This window comes from Rattus norvegicus, chromosome 1 (genome assembly GCF_021556685.1).
Source record: "Rattus norvegicus strain SHRSP/BbbUtx chromosome 1, alternate assembly SHRSP_T2T, whole genome shotgun sequence".
Lineage (NCBI taxonomy): Eukaryota > Metazoa > Chordata > Mammalia > Rodentia > Muridae > Rattus > Rattus norvegicus.
In genome coordinates this window covers 182,978,383-182,994,327 of record NC_141534.1, presented here as the reverse complement: position 1 = coordinate 182,994,327, position 15,945 = coordinate 182,978,383, and the positions used below count along the sequence as shown (strand labels likewise).

The 15,945-nt window shown below is 40.4% G+C and overlaps 1 protein-coding gene across 41 annotated transcripts in view; it reads left to right on the top strand.

Annotated features, from left to right (window-relative positions):
• The window catches only part of Sox6 (SRY-box transcription factor 6), a 608,765-nt gene that overhangs the window by 261,772 nt on the left and 331,048 nt on the right, over nucleotides 1-15,945 (top strand). For 2 of the 41 annotated variants that reach the window (XM_087657946.1, XM_087657822.1), the window contains exon 1: nucleotides 1,994-2,144. The gene's annotated coding sequence lies outside the window, so the exon portion shown is untranslated. 41 annotated transcript variants of the gene reach the window in all.

The following is a 15,945-nucleotide window of genomic DNA, read 5'->3' as shown; positions in this document are numbered from 1 at the left end:
CTGCCCCTGAGCTGAGAGTCTGCTGGTCTGTTGACTTCTTGCTTCTATATTGAGCAGCCACAACTGCTATGCCTTCCAAACTTTTGTATCTGCATTTGAGTTTTCCGTATTTACCTTTGTTACCAGACTCACAGTTGTTATTTCTCTTCAATTGTTATTTTGGCCTTTATCAGGATCAGTTCTATACTCCAAGCTTCTACTTAGATTTGACTTTGAACTTCCAAATTAGATAAAAATAGGAAAAATAGCATTAAATGAGCTTCTTCAATTGCTGAACACTGACATAGCTGTACAGGAATTTCACCATTTATTTTTAAGTACTTAAAACTTTTATTTTTATCATTCTTAATTATGTATGTATGTGTTCATGTGGATATGTACATGAGAATACAGTACCTGCAGAGGTCAGAAGCATCAGAGCTGCTGGCCCCTGGAGCTGGAGTTACAGATAAGTGGTGAGTCACCTGGCATGGATGCTAGGAAGCTTCTGGAAAAACAACAAGTGCTCTTACTTCCTGAGCTATCTCTGCATCTCTGCTTTTCAATTCTTAAGCATTTATTCCTTTTTTATTTCAAGTAGCAAATAACTAGAATTAAGAACTCAGCATATGCCAGGCATGATGCTGAGAACCTTACAGATACCCATTGGGTTTATCCCTGCAATAGTCCAGCAAGGTGTACCATTTGTACACTGTATGCATGAAAATTCATAGGCTCAGAGAAGTTGAATAACCTGACTGTATTACTGATAAATGTTAGAGACAGAATTTGAACCCAAGTGTGGTTCTCAAGAAAATAGACTACAGTGACATTAAAGTAGAGTAAGTAGACTCTGAGCTGAGAGGACTCTCCTTTAAGAGAGATTAGTTCTTAACAGATGACCTTGAGATATTTCTTTGGGGTCTGCATCCATTCTGATTCGCACCATCACTACATTGTTACTACTGGGACATCATGAAGGGTTGTTGTCAGCTTTGTATTCAGGACCAACAGAAAAAACCTTCACAGCCCTCAGCCAGGAAGGGGCATCCTCCTCCTACTCAGTGTGACGAGTTTTAGGACTTGCCAATCCCAGGATCCCAAGTACACTTTTGCTGTGTTTCTCATATCAGGCATAAGACTCAGGATTTGTGAAGAAGCAGATGGTCTCTAGGAGCAGGGCACTGACCGTAACAACGCGCTTCTCAGGGAAGCAGATGTTAACCTCTTCACATGCATCTAGATGATGCAGGGCTCAGAGAGCAGTCCCTGAAGTTCCTCTTTCTAGGTTCAAATCCTACCTCACTGTGGGTGTATACTCAGGAAGTTCGTGCATGTGTCTGACTTCTCTTAGAAATGAATAGCAGGGATAGTGGCAATACACCTGCTCCCAGGACTTACTCCTACATGATTTGTTTTTAGAATCAAAGAAGTTAATGTACGTAAATAATTAGCATAAAACTTGTATAATATGTGAGGTACAAATATTAGCTATTAAGATTCTAATTTGAATTTTAAACCATTTTTGAAAACTCAATGTTTGTGAAAATTAAATCTTTAAAAGCCTCCATTAATCAGTATGTTTTATTTTTTAATCTAACAAATAATGGATGCCATCTCTTACTTCTGTTTTTTCCTTTTCTTAAAATCTACTCTCAAGTTGAGAGTGACCTGACTGTGAATTCTTTGTTTTTTGGGGGTGTATTTCTTGGACCTAAATGCAGAAATCTAAAGTTGGAAGATTTTGTTTAGAGTGGACCCAAGGTCCAGGTGAAGGGTCATGAACAGCATCTCTTCACCTTGGTATAATATCCTACTTAATGTGAGCATCTCCTGTACTGTTTCAAAGTGTGTGAGCTTCCATTGGGCAAACTGGAGAGAATGTAGTCTTGTTCAGCAGCTGACTTAAGTGTTGAACCGTCATTCCCTGCTCATTTGCTACTTAACTATTGGAAGAAAGCGGCAAATAGTACTGAACTACTCCCTCCTCTGTGGTCTGAGTGTGCAAAACAAAGATAAAAGCTATGTTTTCTTCGTGGAAGGGTGTGGAGGTAGACAGTAATTTCAAATAGAAATAATGAGGCTTCCAATTGCAATTGAGACTCCCAATGAGGACACTGTGGCCATCAGAGGAAGAAGGAAAGAAGTTCATTCCTGAAAGAGAGGTATTGGAGTCAACATTTAGACTGTGATGTCTGTCCAGGTGCCTGGGTGCTGCTGTGAATGGGGATGTGACTGTTTGACAAAGGTGCTGTCTGCATAGTTCCAGGATGGCTCCAAGAAGAGCAACGCCTGCAATTAGCAGAGTGAAATCCAGTGTTCTGATAGACAAAGACTTTTGCTTCTTGGGTCTCTTGCTTCTCTGTTATGCCAAATAATTTTGAGAGTTGGCTTATTATAATAGTGATTTATCATTTTTGACTAATGACATTGACTTAGAGGAAAAGTTACCAGATTCTGATGAACATGTGTAGAACTGTTTTATTACCTCAACCAGCCAACCTCCCCTTAACCCTCTACCCCCACCCCCACCATGAAGCATTGTTCAGTCTTGCTGTCACCTTTGGGTGGTATTTAAACATTTGTTTTTAGGAGTTTGACTCAGTGTGTATATGCCTGTTAGTGTGTGTGTGCACCTCTGTGGGCATATATTTGGACTGGGAAGGGATGAAGAGAAAGTGAAAGTTTGAGGGGATAGAATGTGACATTTGATGCAGAGGAGTGGAAATTTAAACTAAAAGATTTTCAATGTTTTCATCCACAGTTAGAAGAATGAAACTGGCTACATAATACACATTTCCACAGAGTATTTATGAATGCAATGTAAAAATTATAAGAGCAAGCAGACTTTCTAGAAATGGGAGAAAAAAGATATGATTGAAAAAACTGGGCAGAGGTAAAGAAAACACTTTCTGAACATAGTTTGGAGCACAAACTCAGCTGGGATAAAGTTTTAACAAAACAGCCTGGGCCATTTATAGATTACAACACTTTTAATTTCGTCAGTGTTACAAAGTGTTGATGTTGATAAAGAATTTGTTGATGCTGTATCACTTTCCCCAGGTGGAGAAGTGCTCCAGGGTGATTAGCCTACTTGGGGCTGGTAGCCAGAAGACAGAAACTGGGTCCCAGGCCTCTGAAATAGGAGCAAGTGGCCACTGCCGAACTTTCACTCTCTGTACAGAAATCCTCATGACCAAGGGTGGAAGCTCTCTTTGCTTTTTTATTTCTTTTGAAAAGTCTTTTGTGGCTTTTGCTGTCATTAACAGCTTCATGTCTGTTTGATTAAATTAGCACTACTTTCAAAGACATGCCAGATGCCAGGACCTAAAGTCACCTTGCTGTATACAGATTTGTGCAGTAATTTGAAAGCTCAACCCTTTAATGTGTTGCTTTATACTTCCAGCCAAGGGTCTAACACCCAGAGGACTTACCTGGTGTTCAGGAAAGCATGCTTAGGGGTCAGGCCAGGACTTTGAAAAGCAAAGCCTCCTGCCAAACAGCTGGCCCTGGCTGAGGTTTGCTTTTTGTCCCACCTACAGTGACCTTTTGCCAGCAGACTGTCACCTATTGCGCCATCTCGCAATAGTCTCACCCATCCCTCTGCCTTGCTGCAGGCAGTTGACATGAGTGACAGTGGCTGGCCTCACCCACAGCTTGATATAGCTGGAGGCTACATGCTCCCTGCCCTTGAAATCTTCCTCTGTGTCCTCCGTTACCATACACACCAAGTGCTTCACTGTTGCACCTGCATGCGTGCTCTGTAACTGGGGGTCTCATGTCCCACGAACACACCTACACTCCTGAACTTCACCTGGCTTAGAACTGTCATTCTGTTGTATCAGTTTGGTAATACGTCACTATATTATTTCATTTTTGTCAGTAAGTATAATTATGGGCTTTTAAAGGTTAGTTGGTAGGGTAGATTTGAAGAAAGGGATAAAATACAGTGTTTTTCATGGATTTTTTTTCCACTTAAAGTGCTCCATGATTATTAGAGAAAATCAGAAAATACAAAAAGGAAACTAAAAATGAGGAAACTCCTAGGGTGATATTGAGAAATAGTGCAGTGTTTAATAGGACATATTTTAGGAGATTTTATACCTCAGTATTCACAGTTATAGAAGAAAATAAAATACTACTGAATATTGATATTTTGTAAGTTACATTGTTCTATGCAGGTACTATGAAGGAATTGCAAAATACGGTAAAAACAAAAATAATTTGAAATCTTAACTACTCAGATTTTAATGGTTATGCTTTATTTCTTCCCCTTGTAAAAATTTTTTAATAAATATTTTTTATAGTTGCCTTGGGTCATGACATTTATCTTTCCTATTATTTCATTTTTTTTAATTTATCTTTTGAGACAGAGTTTCTTTGTGTAGCCTGCTGTACTGAAACTCAGAGATCTGCCTGCCTCTGCCTCTTGAGTGCTAGGATTAAAGGTGTGCCCACCCCCCAGCTCTCCTTGTAAAATAAAATTCATATAACTTCATCCTTAGGCCAGATGACTACACTGACACTATTTCATTATCAGTTAAGTCATGGTTCTTTGTAGTTGCATTATTTTCTAATTTATTTTTTGTGAATAAAAATATATCCACAAGCCCAGTACTATGTCCAAAGAATAGAATTTTGGTAACAGCACCTATTGCCACTAGGTGTGAGTTACTTTTTGAACATTAGCACCTCGTTAGCATTTCCTCACACATTACTAAATGCTCTTCCTCACAAATGTCTTCTTTTCTAAATGAGTCCATACTCTGTAGAAAAGTAAGAGGCACTGCACATGAGAAACTCAGAGAAGGTTAAACACCAAGGGAAACAACCTACTTCCTTTGTCCCACTATTGCCATCTTCAGGCACATAGTGCTTGATTTGTAACATTTCCTACCTGTCTATCTGTCTACCTATGCTTATTGACTAACTATCAACCATTTACATTTATCTATCCTTTTATATTTAATTAAAAATAACAGTAGGATCAAATAGTAGGAAATGTTTCATTTTCTTGTTTTACTTAACAATCTATTATATCCATGATGCTACGTGTCCATTAGCATGATGGTAGTTTTCCTTTTATTAAATAAAATTATAATTTGAAAAAAGCATCAGTGTGTGTGTGTGTGTGTGTGTGTGTGTGTGTGTAAATGTGTGGTCAGAGGACAACTTGAAGGAGTTCGTTCTCTCCTGCTGCCTTGTGGATCTGGGGGATTGAGCTCAGGTTCTCAGGCTCCATGGCAAGTGCTTTACCAGTGGAGAGTGAAGCTGTCCCTCCCTTGCTACAGCTGTGAGACAGCCAACAGAGCTGGGGCACCGTGTCCTTGGGTGGGGTCACATGTGCAATACAGCAGATAAGGACAGGAATAAAGAACCCCAACAATTGTTATTTTAGGATCATGGCTTCTAGGGGTGAGCTTTTCTCTATCATAAACTGTTTCATACTCATGAGGATAGCTGTGATCTTCTGGTAAGAACAAATGTTGCTTGCTTATGTAGTTTCCTCCCCCAAAGTGTCCCCTTCCCCCCCATTATTCCTGCCTTCTGCTTTTCTGACACATCTGTTCTGAAACCTCTTTTCCCTTCTTTTTGGAGTTCTGGTTCCCTTCTCACACTTTTATGAGATAAGTTTTGACAAACCCAGAGTGCCATTTCCCTATCTGTAACTTGTGTAAGTGCTGCATGTGTGAGGGGCCAGAGTGTTCATTGGTATGAGCTAGCAAAGTTTGAAGAGATTTTGAAAAGTGTTTGTTACTAATAGGTTTCCTTTTCATATGAATTTGAGGTTTCTTTTTCAAATAAATTAACGGATTTTTCTCAATGAAAGCTAATTACAGCAGTAATTGTTTGAAGTTCTAGAATATATTTTCAAGCTTCACTCCTAAAATCCCATTAGTTACAATGTTGCACTAACTTTTATTCTATAATTTTGTAAAAACAACTAATGTGGCATAGACTGCCTTAAACTTGTGCTCTTCCTGCCTCATCTTCTCAGGTCCTGGGACTGTACATGTGTGCTACCTTGCCACACCCATCCTGTATTTCTGATCATGGTTGTCTCCTTTTCTAAATCCAATGACATACAAGTGGCAAAAAGCAGGCATTACAAAAATAAGGAGTGGAGAGAAGTATGGAGAAGAAGAGAGGAAGATGTGATAGGCGAAATAGCAATGCAGATGGTCATCCCTTTAAAAAGTTGACCCCAAGCATAATCTTATTTTGCTGTTTCTTGGATTTCAAGGTTGAAAAAATTTTCTGTCATATTAGGATTTTTTTGTTTTGTGTTCTGTATTACACACATATCTCTTCGTTTGTCTTTAACACTGAATTTTAAAAGGTTGATTTATTTTATTTTTATTCAATGTGCCTGGATGTTTGGTTGCATGTATGTATGTGCATCATGTGCACACATTGCTTGTGAGTATCAGGAGAATGTGTCAAATCCCCTGAGACTGGAGTTATAGTTGTGGGATACCATGTAGGTGCTGGGACCAGAACCCAGGTTCTCTGCGTGAAAAGTCAGTGCTCTGAATGGCTGAGCTGTTTTCCCTCTAGATTCCAACATTATAACTATGTAAAGTATTTGAATCATAGTGTGACAGATTTAAGCAGAGGCTGAGAAATAAATCAAAGTGTTGGCTATGAAAAAAATATAACATTAATACTGAATTATAATTTTTCTGTTTTAAAAATATATCCCATATGTTATTTGAAGTACCACATATTGCATTGCTGTAAAGTTAATTTTTAAAATTAGTTTGATATGCACAATCACAATTTTATCTGACAAACCACTAAGAATGAAAAAGTTTAGAAAGGAAAGCTACAGACTTGGGAATAGGTGACAGTGTAAGTCAGTGTTTGCTGTCAGAAGTGAAGATGCTAATGAATTGAGAAGTCAGGTCAAGTCCCTCATGATGGCAGCATCTGAATAGTTTTCCTATTTCCTTGGTAGACTTTTATGGGGTTTCAAGATTTCATAAGTGTTAAGTCTCAGATGTGTGCATAGAAGCCTTAAGACACCGAGGGATGAAAGATTCATGAAGAACTCAGAGAAAAAGAGCTGGCTTCCTATGCTTTAAGGTAGTGTGACACAGTGTGATGTTGTGAGAGGGTCTGGGAATAGATGCTGGGGGTGGGGTTGATTGAGTTAAACATGGATCAGAGACGTGGTATTTACATTAGTCGATACATACGGTCCTTCCCTCCTGTCCCCTCCCTCTATTCCTTTTCCTTACTTTCCTGCGCTTTCTCTTCATTTCCCTTCCTTTGTCCACTTACCCCTCCCCTCCCCATTCTTCTCTCTCCCTCCATCCTCCCTTTCTTTGCCCTTTCTTCCTCTCCTCTCCCTTCTTACTCCTTTTTATTCCTTTCCTTCCTTTTTCCTCCCTTCCATGTTGCTTGTACCTCTCTTTAACTCTTTTTCTTCCTTCTCTTTCCTCCTCCCTCCTCCCCTCCCTATTTCCCCTTCCTTCTTTCAAGCACAATTACACTATAGTACCTAGGATGTTACATATTTTTGAAAAGTGTGTGTGTGTGTGTGTGTGTGTGTGTGTGTGTGTGTGTGTGTGTATGCACACACGTAGAAATCAGAAAAAAACTTGCAGGTGTTATTAGCTTTTTCTTTCCACATTGTGAGTCCAGAGATAAACCCAGGTTGTCAGGATTGGGAGAAAGTGCTTTTAACTGCTAGGCCATCTCTCTGTATGCATGTGTGCATTTATTTACAATTTGTTTTCGTACATTTGGTTTTGAAACTTTCAGAATTAAGCACATTGAGACCATATAATCTCAAATTCTTGAGATAAAAATTGGCTAGTCACTGGATATGCTTCTGGAAACGGTAGAAATACACCAATTAAATGTGCAAAGACAAATAATTACTTGTAAGGCTCACCTTTCCCTAGTGGGAGGGGGGCTCACAGATGGAAGTTATCTAAGTGGGATCCTTAATTTATTTGGGAGTGAGAGAGTAGCACAGAGAAGGAAGTTATACCAAGAAATAAGAAAAAATGTATGAGAGGAAGAGTGGACGTCTGCTTCAGACACATCTCTATACTCCATTGGTCTTGTATGGAAATGAGCACCATGCCTTCGTCCTTGGAGGCTGTTACTAAATGTAGAGACTATATGGACTATAGCTCAGTTTGGTGATTAGTAATGTTTGGTGTCACTACTAATGTGTGGAGGGACTGCATTTTTGTGTACTGCTGCTTGTGGATGGCACGTGCTGTCACATTGCTGGGAATGGCAATCTGTACACGGACATCCTGCCCCCATTCTCACCCCAACTATGAACTGTATTTGTGACGACTTTTGAGGAAGTGTTTGTGTCTTAAGTACTAGCATGGCAAATTTCAAACATTGATCAAACTATTAATGTTTTTACAGCATCAAGTGAATATATATATGAAATATCTTCAAAGTGATGGATATGAGTTCACAATAAGGGAATGAATGAGAGACTCTAAATTATTCTATCTAGGTTTTTGGCAGGTGATATCCTATTTATGACTAATCTAAGCTGCACACCCCTCTCTCCCTTTTAAATTCCCATTTCAAAGACAGTTGAGGGATTTCTAATCTCTGGTCACTGTCCTCCGCATTTGCCCTGCCTTGAGAGTGCAGTGCCTAGTTCCTTGTGACCAGGACCCACTGCTCTTCCTTGGAGTCAGCCACTGCCTCTCTACACTAGACTTATCTTTCAGTGATCTTTGAAGAGGTGGTCTTTCCAACAAAGTTCACTCTTAGCTATCAGCCCAACTCTTAGTTACTGCGTGCTGTCCTTTTTTACAGCATTGCTTTTGATTGGTTGTCCCTTGATTGGAAAGCCTGCTTTTTGTCCCCACTTTCCTGTTCTTTTTTTATTCCCCCCTCCACCTCCCAAATAGAGAGAGAGAGAGAGAGAGAGAGAGAGAGAGAAAGTTCATCAAAATTCTATTGAATTTCCTTTCCTATTCTTTTTGTGTTTTTCTTCCCATGCTATTCATTTATCATCACTTCTTCTCTCTTAGAGCACACATACTGTTACACAGTTTTTTTAAAAGTCTTTAATATACCTTGCTATAGTTTAGTACCTCACACGGTATAATTAAATAAGGAGACTGGACTTATAATCTTAGTTTTTAAAAAGTCCTCTTGTTGCTTGTTATGGTCATTTTGAGTGATTTCGCATTTACAATCTGTGTCTTTACTAGATTTAGTAATTTAGATTGGAGACTGGGGTCTGTTGGCAATGTAAGCATGAGAAACTAATTAATCTTCAGAATCCATTTTTTATTTAACCACCACCAAACACATCTCAAAAAACAAAGGGAGGCAAGGTGGCACCAGCTTGCAATCCCAGGGTGGGTTGGACAACCTAGCCTACTTGGCAAGTTCTAGGCCAGCAAGAAAGCCTATTTTAAAAAGCAAAGGTCAGAGCAATGAGGTAGTTCAGTTTCACCACCTGATGACTTGAGTTTGATCCTGGGACCCACATAGTTGGAGAGAATCCATACTAGTGGTGTCTCTCTCCACCAAACTTGTGTCAGGATACATGCATGTGAACACACATACTAACTAACTATGCTAAAAAAAAGGACCAGTAATGGCAGAGAAATCCCAGCTGAGGTTGTCTTCCTCATGCCCTACACGGAACAGGCGTACATATTTACACACCACCACCACCACTACCATAGAGCAATCGACCATTCAGTCAAATATTATCGAATTAAAGAGACTTTTGTCTTGTACTATCAAACAATCAAGGAAGCAATATAAACCAATTAAAGTAGTGGGATTGTCATTTAACAAATACTCTTACAATAACGATAGCTAAGCTCCATGCTTATCCTGGACAAGATATACTGTGCTAAAGATGTGTAAGCATGGTGCATAGTTTAATCTTCTATGTAATTTCCACGAGATATGTTTTATTATATTTTATGATTGTTGATACAGAATATGATACACAGAGGTCAAGTATGATCTCAAAGCTAGTAGGATAAGAATGAGTCATAGCAGGCAGACTGTTTAGAATGCTAGGCTAGAGAGCACTGATGGTGTTGGGTTGTTAAGGGCGAGATTTTGGTAGGAAAGGATGTGTAATGATGGTCTCTATTGGAGTTCAGAGTGAAGTCAAGACCACATGTAGATGGATTTAGGATGTGTGTTGCGCAGTATTTCCATCTGTGATGTATCCATTCTTTGGAATTTAGGGTCTCTTATCAGGTGTTCACTGAAGACATACTAGATGTATGCCATGGCTCTGGGGACACATCTGAGAGCCAAAGAGAAAATCCAGCCCCCAGGAGCTTACATTTTAGCAGAGAGAAACAGGCAACAACAGAAAGGTAACCTCAGAAAGTAAAGTAATATATTCTAGGTTAGAAAAGAAATTCTATGGAGCAGAGTAAAAACAAGAAATGAAGACAGAAAGAGCAAGTGTTTAGGCCGATGGGAGGCAGAATTCTAGGCAGAGGGGCTGCCAGCCCAACGACTCCCTCCCTCAAGAGGGGTAAAAATGAACCCGTCTATTCCAGAACAGAGGTGAGGGCCAGAGGGACTGGAGTCAAGTGAGTGGAAGGAAGCAATAGGAACCAGAAGATGCAGAGACATGCAACTGGACATGTGGAATTTTAGTTATTTTAAAATTTAGTGTACAAAATATTAGATTATACTGTAATGATTCATATATATTTATATATACATATACATGTAAAATAAGAATGCTGGGCATCCTTATAAGAAGTTTTATCTTATTTGTTTCACTATGTAATGGAAGCAGCCTTGAGTTTCTGTAATCCTCCTGCCCCAGCCTTCCACATGCAGGGATTACACACTTTGCCCCATCTCTAAGGGCTCTAAGAAGTTCTAGGAAGGCTCTGCACTTTTGGTGAAAGTTGCAGGTGTTGTGATGGTCTATTCTCTCACATTTGTCCTGAAAACTTGGTACTTGTGTTACATTTTACCTTGACAGTGGGTTAGGCATGGAAAAGACATGGAAAAAACAGGGCTGTGGCTGTAGCTCAGAAGTAGGGCCCTTACCTGTGTGTAGGTCCTAGCATTGCAAACAGACAAACAACAAACCTAAAGCAATAGCCACAAAACCCAGATGGAGAGCTTGTATACGGTAACTCCAGGGTACAGAAGAACCCCTGCCCTGTTAAACAGTGATTCATCGCCAAGAGCACATTTTCCCGGTAAATGTGTACAGAGCCCAATGTAGAAAGGAACTGTGATAGGCCGTAGCTTATGAAGTAATTTGTTCTCCGAGCCACTGAATAATAAAAACAGCAAATTTAGGCCCAGATATAAATCTTCGTCTTGCAATTTGCTTGCAATGTTCCTTCTCAATATCAGTCTGTTGTCTGCAAATTGGATATAATGTTCCCTACAGCTGTCATAGACTCGGGAAGACTAAGTAAGAACGCCCTTTCATTTCTTTCTCTACTTGAATTCATTCTTTATGACACAAGAAGCACTTCTATGTGTGTAGGTTGGTGGAATTGTATGTAGATCATTTTATAATTGGCTCCCTTTGCAGAATGTCAGGAGGTAAGAATGGAGAGACCTCTCTAGCCATCCTAGCAGCTGATTAAACACTGTGTGGGAGAACGGGGAAGTGGGAAGGGTGGCAGATGAAACCCTGGCAAAGAGAACAGTCTGATCCCAGAGGACATTTGCAACAACCGCCTGGGCCCTTTGGCTAGACTCAGAGCAGCCCAGGGCAAGAGGCCTGCCCCTCAGCACACCATCCAAACTGTGTGCGTTAAGGCTTGGCTTTAATGAAGTCATGACCACTTGTTCAGCTCTGCATATGGCTGGATGTGATTCCCAGCTGCCCTGTGAGTTAAAGTGTAAACAATGAGTAGATTGTTATGTTCTCCTATTAAGCTCAGAGTGTGATCTCATGTCTGTGCCACATATGTCTACCACTAGAAATGTCCCTGCTCCTGATCTCATGAAAGGGAATTAAAACTGTGTCTGAAAATGTCTGAGTCTGCTAGTCTGAGGGCTTTTTCCTCATGTTTACATTGAAAACAAAGAATGATATAGAGGTATAAAAAGTCATCATCAATAGGTGTCAACATGACACCAGAAAGATAATATATGCTAGGATGAACATTTTTTACCTTAGGACTAAGACATCCATGCATGTGACATTTTCTCAGAATACAATACCCTTGTAGTCTACAGTCGTAAAGAAGGCTGAAAATTCCAGGATCTGAAATGTATGCAGTGCTGGACAAGTAACCCATCCACAGAACTGTTTTTGCCCAATTGCTAGCATGTCGATTAATTAGTGTTCTAGTTTTTGTTGTTCTATATTAATCAGAAATGCTATCATCTGTGCATGTGTTTACATTTTTAAGGGTAGCATATGTGTACTGGTCAGTGACATCCTTGAATGTCAGCCCTATAGCCTTCTCCATGGTTTGAGACAGGATCAGGTACATCCAGCTGCTACATACAGAAGGCTAGCTGGCTTACCAGCTCCTGGGGATTCAATGGTCTCTGCCTCCCATTTCACCACAGGAGGCTTGGGATTACAGGTGTTTGCATTATCTTGTCTGACTTTATGTGTGTTCAGAGAACTCAAACTCAGGTCTCTACAGTTGCACAGCCAGCATGCAGCCATCCATCTCTTCAAGCTCTGGGATGATGTTTGTGCTGTTACTCTTTTATATGATGAAGGTTTCAAATGTTGATATAATGAGAATGCTAAGTGAAGACCAGGGATTTGAAGTTCTCTAGAAGGAAACATTTATTTTTGATAATGTCAATTAGCATTCTAGATAATCCAAGGTATCTGTCTAATTTTGCTTATTCTTTGTAGCAGTTCTAAAGTAAAGCCATCCCCATTCTACCAATGAGGAAGGGGAAGCTGAAGAAATTTAAATAACCTCTTGAGGTTGCGAAAGACTGGTTTCTTACTAGGGTGATCTAATGTCTCTATGTTGATATTCTTGTTGTGCCTCAGTGCTTAAGTCTTTCCTAAATTCTATGCAAGATGGCTTCCTGATCTCTAAACTTGGTAGTAGTTCTGAGTACTAATACTCATATTACTCTCACTGCTTTTTTCCACGTGTGTACATGCGTTCTACCTTTCCCATTGATGCTATGTCTGTTAAGCTGTGGTCTCTACCTGGCTGCCATGAAACTGTTATCCCTGTTTACAGGTGAGTAGAACAGACAGAGAGGGTGTTGATTTTCCAGGTTAAACAATTCTCAGAGACAAACCTAGTAATCTCTTGTCCCCAGTTTGGCAATCCTGTTCAAACTCTGCTGTGTATCCTCAGGGAGGCTGACTTAACACAGAGAACAGTGACTGTACAAGTGTCAAAATATTACATTAGCCAGTCTAAGGAGTAGTGTTTTTCTTTCCCTAAAAATGCAAGTCTTTGGGAAATTCTCTTGGGGGTAGGGGTGGGGCTTATCCTGCAAGTCCTGCCACTGTATCTAGGGAAAGGATATTCAGATAGAGTTATTATTGTTATGGATTAAGTGTAACAGATTCCTGCTGGGGTCTGCTAGGCCAGGGCCTTGGTTTCAGAGCTCTTAAAAATTCTCCAGCTTAATTGAACGGAGAAGTTTGGGAGTGGAAGAAGAGTTTGGAAGGGAAAGTTTTCTTGTAGGTGATAATTACAAATGCTGCACTCTAGTAGCATTGCATCTTTTCAAACCATGGGGTAAGGAAACCACGCAATCCATCTATGACTGCTGTCTAGTAACAGGGAAGCCTGGTTCTGTAGTGGGTAGGTATGGTTACTCTTGGGTGTTTGTGCTGGAACCACCATGAAGTAGCTGTAGATTTGGCACAAATTGCTTCCCTTCTCTGATCAGCCCTCACTTGGCAAGCAAGATAGTAGGGTTTGACAGCTTGTTTGGTTTATTTTGTTTTTATTGTGAGACAAGGACTTATGGAGATCGGCTTTAAGTTGGCTGTGTAGCTGAGGCTGGCCTCTGTCTCCTGAGTGTTTCAGATGAATTTTATGTGTACTTTTATTTTTCAATGGTTATCTCTTGATGCCAAGTATTGAAAAATTGAATGTTAAACCATATTTCTGATAAGAATAAGCAAAGATATAGAAACTTGCTATCAAAAATAATGTAGCAACATAAGTCCTCAAAAATATGGCCTTAACCTGTTTTTAAGAAAAAAAAAGTGTTCCTCCCCCCATTATGAGTTTATAAACCAGCCCTAGGTTAGGCTTCAGACCTTATTTCTTCCACTCACTTCAGTCTAGCCACAGACCATTTATTTAACAATGGGAATCTGCCTGTACATCTCGAACAACGTTTGTTTCTATTTACTTAAACCCTTTTTAAGGTCACTGGACCATATGTCAGATCCCGAGGCTGGAAGGCCCTCCTTCCTTATGGTGAGGAATGCCTCACCACTGTGGACTACGAAGTTCATAAACTCTTTTTGTTAGCAGTGGGACCACAGAGTTGGAGGGCACCTGGGAGGTGCCTTCACTTGAACTTAGAAAGCATGTTATGGACGTGACTAAACCTGCTTTATCTGTGGACTCCAGAATAGTGCTACGTACAGATCCATATTTACCGGTTAGGTAATAAGAGAATAGCGAGGAGGATACTTGCGTTAGGCAGCACTTTTCTTATCTACAGCCTTGTGCTCACATGTCAAACTGGCAAGGTGCCCAGGCTTGTGGGCATCTCCATGACAAGAGAGATAGGTGCTCTGGGTGGTTTGGTGTGGCCATTACCACTCTGGCAACTTCTGAATGGATATGTGATGTGCTGTTGCTCCTTGTGGAATGTGAAGAGTTCCATATGCTGAGAAGAGTCAATGCGCACAGTAATCTCTGCTTCCCGAAAGAGAATGTTTGTGGTGTAGAAGGCCTCAGCTCAGGGATAGCGTTCTCTGCTTGTACTGTCAGGTTCTCTCTTGATCTCCCTCTTCCTTAAGAAGGATTAGGCACCCCGCAGTGTTTCTGTACATGCTTGCTGTATGTTACCTCCTTCTGGAGCATTAGCATCTTGTTCCACATGGGGAAGTGGCTGCATTTTCACTGTTCTAGTTTTCTCTGAGCAGAGCAGTGGCAGGGACTCGGTCTGTTACCCTGCTGTTCCTTAGTCTGGGGAAAGGACAAGTGAGTTTAGGGAGCAGTGGGGATGCAGAGCCTGGAGGGGAGTGTTCATTACTTGCTATTGTTCTCTCTAGGGGAAAGGTATGGACCTGGCTTGATCTGGCCATTGTGTACTTTTGTCTCAGTAGCTTTTCTTCCCTTTGTAAGGAGCCCAGGGACTCACATTCTTCTTTTCTTCGGGAGGAACCACATGGTAAAGGGGGCAGTATTTTTGTTCTTTTCCTTTTCCCTTTTTTTTTTAGATAAAAAGGGAACATGGGTTTTACTCTGGGCTTCACACCTGCCAGTCCGCCTGGGTAGATGAGGAATGTTGTCCTCTCTGAACTTTGTCTGTAGACGATGATGGTGTAGTGAGAAGACTAATCACCGAGATGCTGGGGAAAGTAGAGGAAATAGTATTTATATGGGCTGTGAAAGTTGTAAATTATAAATTTATCTAAACACAAAGTGCAGTCATTTTTGTTTTCCAATATCTGTACTCTTAGGGATTTTGCTGAAGTGAGACTGGTTTTTTCCTGACTTTTGCAACTACTTCCTCAGGCACAAGCCAGTTGGTGCTCGGCACTGCCCCAGCCTTTCCTTGGTGTCTTCACCAGGCAATCACTCTGACCCTCACAGCTGTTGTGTGTCAGTTCCAGGAGGGTGCCTTGTGCTCGTTTAGGATTACAGAATCTGGTATTGAGTTTCAGTTTTTAGCGAACAATGGCTGATCATTCTGAGGTATGCTACGATTTGGTGTATTCCTGAGAGGATGACGTGGGTGCTTTATAATTCACAGAAACTTGTGCAAAAATGGCATACTTGACACTCATTCTTTTTAAAGAGGAATACATCTCATTTTCTTGATTTCTTATTTTCCCAGTGG